The sequence below is a fragment of the Clarias gariepinus genome, chromosome 5 (genome assembly GCF_024256425.1).
Source record: "Clarias gariepinus isolate MV-2021 ecotype Netherlands chromosome 5, CGAR_prim_01v2, whole genome shotgun sequence".
NCBI lineage: Eukaryota > Metazoa > Chordata > Actinopteri > Siluriformes > Clariidae > Clarias > Clarias gariepinus.
In genome coordinates this window covers 8,432,225-8,440,658 of record NC_071104.1, presented here as the reverse complement: position 1 = coordinate 8,440,658, position 8,434 = coordinate 8,432,225, and positions in this window count along the sequence as shown.

Genomic DNA, 8,434 nt, shown 5'->3' with positions numbered 1-8,434 from the left:
CAGAGGTGTTACTGACACTATTGTACTGTAGATACCAGTATAGAATGCTGTGCAATTTAAATATACACAGGGGCTTAAATAACTTTTTTATTATTTGGAAAGGGTATCATAAAACTACAATGTCCATAGATTTATGTTTTTTTTTTCTTTTTTAAGACATGCTCTACCCATATTTTCATACTTGTCTTAACCTCCAGTACCTGCGCTGTTCTCTCTTCTTGTTCATTGCCAACAGTATAACCCATGGCACGATTGTAAGGGCTGCTTTTATAAGCTCAAATAAAGCTCATTAAAGGACTAGGGACTGAGTCAACACTCCAATTTAAGAGCAGGATTCACTCAGCAGAGATAGTGGTCTGATGTAATTTTCCTTTCAAAGCTAATCAAAGAGCAAAACAAAAGGTTTGTTAAAGAACATACGTAGGAGTATTAAACTTTCATACTGCAAAAAAGCAACCTGAAATTTGTTGTATTCACAGTCAGGGTTACGTAATGCACTTGTCCATCTGTACATGTACAAAGACGTAACTAAAAACAAGAAGGAAAACGACATGCTCTCACAGACTCCCTCATTCTCTCTGCCTCTTATCCTGTACATTGTCTCAGGAAGCCTGGAGCCTTTTCCAGGCGACTGGAGGCGGAGTACACCATGGATGGGGTGCCAGTCTATTGCAAGGCGCACAAGACACTTATTAACACACTGTGGGTAGTTTTGAAAATGCCAATTAGCCTAACCGGCATGTATTTGGACTATGGGAAAAAGGAGACTCGAGGCAGGAATCGTACTGAGGCCACAGTACAAACGCCAGGCCACTGTGTCGCCTAAAATGACTCCCATCCTTTTATAACAAAATATTTAAAGGGCTGAAGGGTTAGAAGGTATAGGGTTGCTCTTCTTAACAGATCTTCGAACAGCACAAAGATATTTTTTTAGAAAGCTCAGGTCAACCAGAGCCTACTGTACCTCCTATGATGATTTACATTTTTCTTTAAATAGAAAATTACAATTATGTAGTATGTACTATTATGTTAATAAACTACAGTTATGGTGTGTTGTGCGATAAAAGAATATCAGCGAGAATGACAGGAAAGGTGTACAGGACAGTGGTGAGACCATTGATGCTCTACGGCTTAGAGACAGTGGCGCTGAAGAAAAGACAAGAGGCAGAGTTGGAGGTAGCAGAGCTGAAGATGTTGAGGTTCTCCTTGGGAGTGACAAGATTCAAAGATTCAAAGAACTTTATTAATCCCAGAGGGAAATTGCTTAGCAGTACCTGCTTAGCTTAGCAATTTCCCTCTGGGAATGGATAGATAGGATCAAAAGGTTGGATGGAGGATGGATAGGGTCAAGAATGAGTTCATCAGAGGGACAACCCATGTTAGATGTTTTGGAGATAACGTCAGAGAGGCCAGAGTGAGTTGGTTTGGACATGTTCAGAGGAAAGATGGTGAATATATCGGTAGAAGGATGCTGAGGTTTAAACTGCCAGGCAGGAGGTCTAGAGGAAGACCAAAGAGGAGATTTATGGATGTAACGAGAGAGGACATGAAGTTAGTTGGTGTGAGAGAAGAGGATGAAGAGGATAGGGTTAGATGGAGGCAGATGAGTCGCTGTGGCGACACCTGAAAGGGAACAGCTGAAAGAAAAGAAGAAGAAAACTACAATTATGTAGATGTTGAAAAGGGTTGTTTTCCAACTTTAGGTTCCTAACTATTTATCTCTGGAACAGTCCACCCTTGTATTTCCTCTTTCAAATCACTGATATCTTTGGAATTTTTATTTGTATATTCTAATCTGAAAAGAAGAAAACCATCAATAGCTATACTATTGGCAACTAAAACATGGGTGTCCTTTTTACTTTCAGTTCTGTATATTTTTTGAAGGCCACCTTTTACTTTGGTTCATTCATTTGTTCGTCTTTAGTAAGCACTTTATCCTGATTTTAAAAACGTCAGACAAAGCTGGTACTGTACAGTATGTAAGACTTTATAATGAGAACATACAAATAAATAAATAAATAAATAAAACAATCATACATTTATTCATATCAAGAGGTGACTTAGCAGGTAGCCCAGCATCACCAGAATCCTATCCATTTGCTCATTATCTATTTTATGTCTACACCATGATTCATGCATCATACAGTTTGTCACATCATTGTTAAACACAAAGTCTTGCCAGTCCGTGGGTTATGTAATCTCTGAACCTTATTCATGCCTTGACCCGCTTCTGCATGTTCGACTATCCTTTTGAATCCTGACTTTGGTGTTTGATGCCGTAACTGTGTTTGACTTTTGCTTTATTTAACTAGAGCGAGCCAGTCTGGTTCATTAAATCGCAAAGCCTCACACAGACAGTAACCCAAGATCAAGACTGAATAAGAGATGCCACAGTTGTGCAGTGGCAATTACATTCTGATGCATACCATGACCAGTAAAAGATTTTTATTAACAAAAGCAAAAAAAAAAAAAAAAAAAAAAAAAAACAAATTTGGAAACCACCATAACATGAAACCTGCCTGGATAATATGATTTTTTTTCTCCATATTTTCCGGTACATGTGCCGATTGGCATTTCCAAATTGCATGTTGTGTATATCTGAGTGTGTACCCGAAACATGGGCACTCAGACCTTGTCCTATGTATTCTCTGGGATAGGCTCAAGTCCCACCGCTACCCTACACTAGATAGGTGGTAATGGAAGGAAGTGATTGGATGGATAAATGGATAGAAGAAATTATAAACTTTAACTATGAACCTTTGCTTTAGAGAAGACATTTAAATAGAGTATAATGTAAATTATCCAGAAAGCATTCAATCTGAATGGATATTTTTTTTGATGAGTAGTCCTGTAAAAGGTTATTCCCTAAAATATTTAGCATCATGATCATGATCATGATCGGCGTCACCATCATCATCATCATCATCATCATCAGTCTTATTATCTGTATATTACCCGAATATGGCCAGCGGAAAGTTTTAATTGTAGCCTTTATGCACACCAGCTGCACTTTACAACATAGTTTGCTCTTCTGTGCTACTCTGCAATCTTTGAAAAGAGTAAAGGGACTGAGGCCAAAGGGAAAAAAAAAAGGAGAAATGCTTTAAAATCAGTGTTGTTGCTGCAGTGGATGAGTGTGATAATGCTGTTGAATCCATTCTCCAGTACACACTTGACTTATAGTACTATAAGCCACCACCTTAGGTGATCCACACTCCTAATTAATGAAGGGAGGTCGAGGAATTGAATAAAAGCCTGTTTAAAGCAGTTTCTCGATGTAGGGCAGTTGTTAGCTCTTATCTTAGTCACCATGAAGCCACTTAAATGAAGGTCATGTACAATTAGTATGTCGTGAAATTTGTGAAGCCACAGAGAGCAAATGGTAAAACTGGGACCCGAACCAGCAATAATCCAGCTAGCTATTATCGAGTACTCTGATTACAGACATGCTAAATGTTACATAGCAATATTTATTAATGTCTTAAAAGACTGAAATCACACACTGGTACTGGCTCGCATGCTGTTTTGGGTGGCCGAACCATTATATGTATAATAGCTTCTCAAGATGCGGTGTACGCTTCTTTTCACCTGCCTGTCCACATTAGTCCGTTATTGTAGTGAAGTAATAAGACATTATTTGTGTTTGGGGAAGGAAAGGAGGAGGGAGGCGAGAACCTCCATTGCAGGCAATTATGTAAATGAAGAAAAGAAGAGAGGTATGATCAAGATAAAAGGCCCCCGACAGGAAGGAAATGGATCTACCCGAGGCCGTGTATTATGACAAATCTCCAGGAGAATAGGATCCTACCGCGCAATACATCAGAGAGCAAGATTAGTAGAGCACTTCAAATGGGAATTCAATTGAAGATACCAAAACTTCGAATCTCTTCTTTCACTTTTTAATTTTTTTGTGGGTTTTTTTCCCCCGAATAAGATGAAACACCAAACAGTAGATGAGTAGCTTCAAAGTAGCATTTAGATCATTGATGTCCTTTTATAATTGCTAGTGGCCTTTAAAATAAAAAAGACAAAAGACAAAATGAGTTTCCTCTATTAATCAGGACAAGTTTTTTCAAATCTTCTCATTTATTTAATTTTTCTCTGTCTTATAGGTAAGATTAAAGCAACAATGATATTTCTGTTCATCAGTGCTCTAAGTGATTAGTGCATTAACATACCCAAACACATTGGGAAAAAAACACATAGGCTATATAATTCATACTTATTTTTTATGTTTAGGTCATCAGCAGTCATATAAGCATTTCACTTCATATCATATTGTAAATTCAGACTAAATTTGAATCAGTAACGTATTTATTATATACACTGTATATAACATATTTAACCTAGACATTAAACTATGCCATACCTGTTGGTATTTTTCTGCATGTCAATTGAGCTTAGAATGCGCATTAAAACAGCTTTTCTTATTGTCTATATGTTGTCTCATCTTGCGAAAACATGCTCCTGTAAAAAAAAAAAAAAGAAAAAAGAAATGTTGCTGCAATTTTAAAAGTTTAATTACCTTTAATGGCTTGAACTATTCTAAGGCAATTTAGTGATAATAAAAGGCATCTAAGGGCTAAAGGTGAAGGCAATAATCTTTCCACTCCATTTCTTTACTGAGCTTGGTTGCGGTTCATAGAAAATACATATTTAACCAGCACATGTGATATAATCCATCAAGTCATGTTTTTAACTTTTGTCTATTTGAATCCAGAAGCCCCAGTCAGTCACCTGGTTTAAGATGCAACTTCCAGTCAGGTGTTGTGCAGCATGACAGATGATGTGATGTTTTCATTGACCATCTGCCAGTGGAGACCCTTAAATGCCACAGGCGCTGTCAACGCTAGACTGACTGACAGCCCTTCTGCATCGGTGCTCATCTGACAGCCGCTCATCTTGTCAATCGACTAGATGCCCAAGAAGAAATCGCTTCATCCCAGCATTTCTCTTAAAATGTTCATGAAAAGACTGAAGATTACTCCTCGTTAGGTGCACTGTGGCCATCACTGCCAACGTCAATGTGTTACAACACCCCTAATCAGTAGATGACTCATTCTAGAGTGAAAACATGGTGCTAGCACACTGTTAAAAACATTTCAGATACTCATCCCCTTGCCCACAGAATTTAAGAAAAGTTTACAAATTTTGTAAAAAAAAAAATGTTACTGCTAGCATTTCTTGTCAATATACTGTATATCACACTGCATGTGTACAGTAGCTAGCATGTTTAACTAGCATGTCTGTTAATTAATCAGTCAGCTAATTCGCATCTCGACATAACTTTTTGGAAGTTGTAAATGATAACTACTAAGAGATTTTAAAGTAGCAGACATTCTAGTAAGACTACTACATAAACAGGATTTTTAGCATTTAGCCCTTTGGCTATTTCAAATCAGAGTTAAAAAAAAAAAAAAAAGGTTGTCATTTTCTCCCAAATCAGTTTAATTTCCTTGAATTTGTCATCGTTTTGTCCAAGCACAAACACTAACAACCACTACAACTTAGAGGTGATATCAAAAATTTCGAGAGGTCTTTATAAGTCAGTGTGCCAAAAGACATCGTCCTGTGTACCCCGGGAGCTGTTCAACTGGTGCTAGTCTGACCATGTGCATTACCACATCTGCTATTCCATCATGAACAGCAAGTTAAAACAAGGAGCGAACATGAATTTCTGGCTGAAACTGGACGGATTAAGCTAATCCATAAGTTGGCAAGTTTACAGTGATGCTGCAATAAGTCGTTCGTGTGTTTTGTGTGGCATGTGCGCTTCAAGATCAGAAGAACATCACTGCAAGACGACGAGAGATCAGGAAGACCTCCAACAAACTCAACTCCCGAAAATGTCGAAGTTGATGCATGAATTCACAACACTGCTTCCATTGTTGGTTGTGTCATAAATAACAGTCCAGACGATCCACATGTGTGATTTGAACATGCGTTGTCTTGCTGAGTTCCGCCCCAAAGTTCGTACAATGAAAGCTACTGGATCGGTGTCGTGTAAATGTTGAAACTTTTAATACCCCCTCCTCCTACAGTAGCACAGCAGTAAGCAATCAATCCATAATCCTATGCTAAGATTTCCCTTCATGTGAAGCGCTCCACAATCCTTCTTTAGTCTGGCTGCCACATTTGCACCTTTCCAGCCCAATGAGAAGGTTTAATAACAGAGACGGCATTTTCATTACAGTGTAATTTGATTGTAATTTCTATAGCGGGCTCCAATCTTATTAGTTCGTCAGTGGCTTAGTGGTTAGCACTGTTGCCTTTTACCTCCAGGGTTGGGGGTTTAAATCGCATCTCTGATCATGTTGTGTGTGTGGAGTGTTCATGGTCTGCCCATGCTCAGTATGGGGGGGTGTTTGGGACGTGTATATGGAAATAGCTTTGGTTTAAAAAAAAAAAAAGATTGAGCAATGATAAATGAATAAATGATTTATTATTTACACATAGAACAAAAAAAAAGTGTTTGTTTTTTTGTACCCAGCTACTCAGAATCTTGATAGTTAGGCTGCTGGGTGTTTAAGAGAGGAAGTGTGTGTCAGCATTATGCTTACATGGACTGAATTACCTCCAAAGTGAAAAATAATTCACTGTCATAAGGAACTGCTTATTTTTTCGATAATTATGTAGAGGTGTCTATATAACGTCTTATAATTTAATGTATTTTTAATTTTGGTTCAACACTTTTAGACAAAAACCTAATTTCATGCATGAACTCAAAATGTACATTTGATTGTAAATCATGTAGATGATTTTGCTGAAGAATATGCATTGTATTTTAATGTCGCTTTTATTTACATTTTGTACTTTCATTGAGGGGTTAAGGTAGAGTGTTCTTCAAGCCGACTGACATTTACAGAAGCAAGCACAATCTGGTGAAGAGACTCTTAGCCTCAGTAAAACATCTGAATGGTGCAAACGTCTTTTTAGAAGGCCGTATGTCCGTGAATGCTGATCCTGGCCGAGATGGCTCAGAGCCCACTGCAGTTGTTTTTGTAAATATTTAGTGATAATCGATGGATACATTGATGCCAATATGCAGAAGAGACGCACGCATCTGTGTGAAAACCGTACACACCATCACTCCCCAACACCCCTGGTTCATTACATGAACTCAGCTAGAAGTTATTGCACGTTTACCATACGGTCCTGACCTCCCTCCAAGCCCTTTCCTCATGTTTGGGTCATTAAAGGAGTTCCTGGGAGGCCAGCGTTTTAGACATGAATCAGGCAGTCCGATCATGGCTTCAGCATACTGAGAAATCCAAGCACTAGTGAAACACTAGCAGGGGATTATATAGAGAAATAAACGCTATTCTGCACCATCAAAAGTCAACATTTGTTTTGAACTCCCCTTCTAGTTCATAGCTAGGGTTTAGGGGAATACTTTGCCCAGGGTTGTATCTTGTTATATTAGGTTAGTTATTATACAGACTTGAAAGTTCTGAATTTGTTTTTAGTGTTTTAATTGATTTAGGAATAGAGCCAATATTTTCTTTCCGTATGTAAGCGATAGACATAAACTATTTTCGTCGTGTTTTTTTTTTTTCCTTCTCATCTCTTTCACATCTGTCAGCAGCATTTCTGTATCTGCTTGTACGCCCATTTATAAATTTATCACCTATTGCCCTTAAAACAAAACCATCTGATTTTCATGCAGGATAACGTGGGCAGAACTTCCTCTCGCATAACACACTGTGACGTGTTTACTTGCACATGTCAACTCTTTTTATATCTGGTTCAGTTTCTAATGTTAATTTTCCACACGTTTTGATGAATGATTTATTCAAGCCTGTGCAACTAATGCTGAATAGCTCTGTGTAGTGGCTGCATTGAAATATTAATCCTTTGCTCAGATCTGAGTGGTTCTTTGTTTAGTAATGCAGAAAAAAATATCTAGTATACTTCTTTCAAAAGATCAGCCAATAGGCCCTTCTGTTTATAATAATAATAATAATAATAATAATAAAATCTTGCAATGCCAAAGGCTGGAGGTCTTGTCAGGGATTTCTTCATTCTCTCACATTGTCCAGTGTCCCTTGTCCAGTGCCTCCAAATCTACTTCAACCCTGGATGAAATTGTCATTAAAGATGATTGAATTAAAAACGTCTTTAAATCCATCCATCTAGGAACTTCTGTAGTCCAATTAGGGCCAATAGAGGCCAATGGTGACCACTGTGTTTATTCCTATTTGTACAACCATGAAGGACCTCCGGTCAACATTCACACACTACAGGCAATTTAGAAATGCCATTTAGGCTAATCTGCATGTTTTGGGACCATGGAAGGAGATCAAGGAACCCAGAAGAAACCCACCAAACGGGAAGAACATGCAAGCTCCATGCACACAGACCCAAGGTGGGAATCGAACCCAGGATCTGGAGGTGCCACTACGCCACCGTGCCGCCAATCTGTAAACAAGACTCC